We start from the raw sequence: 474 nt of genomic DNA on the forward strand, positions 1-474 counted from the left end.
AGCAAGGAGCCCCCCGCGGGCTTGGGACGCACCCGCCACGGGGACCACGGCCCCGACCTGCTGAGCTGGGGGGGCTCCCGTGGGGCTGCTCTCAACCCCCTCGAATTCCTCCAAACAGCACCAGGCTCGGTTGAAATAACACATCCAGGGTTTATTGTTTTTTCCATTCCTCGCAGCTAATGATTAAAAAAAAAAAATCTAAAATAAATTACAGAATTAAATAAACACGGACTGGATTATTCCCCTCCCTGCCCCGTCCCCGCTGCCCCCCCCAAAGAAAGCGTTAGAAGAGTCACTGGATTTGGCAACAGCAACAACAACAAAACAACCTCTAGGAAAAACCGGTCGAGCAGTGCCGGGGGGGGTCCCGCGGGCCTCTCCACCCCAAACCAGCCTGCATCCCCCCTCCCACCGCCGCTCAGCCTCTGCCCTCGCCCCCAGCAGCGTCCCCTCGCCCCTTACCCGCGAGGCCGG

The 474-nt window shown here is 59.1% G+C and overlaps 1 protein-coding gene across 1 annotated transcript in view; it reads right to left on the minus strand.

Moving 5' to 3' along the window:
• FZD9 (frizzled class receptor 9) overlaps positions 1–474 on the minus strand; it is a 4,021-nt gene that overhangs the window by 173 nt on the left and 3,374 nt on the right. The window lies entirely within an intron of this gene.

The sequence above is a fragment of the Aptenodytes forsteri genome, unplaced genomic scaffold (assembly GCF_000699145.1).
Source record: "Aptenodytes forsteri isolate BGI_AS27 unplaced genomic scaffold, ASM69914v1 Scaffold209, whole genome shotgun sequence".
Taxonomy (NCBI): domain Eukaryota; kingdom Metazoa; phylum Chordata; class Aves; order Sphenisciformes; family Spheniscidae; genus Aptenodytes; species Aptenodytes forsteri.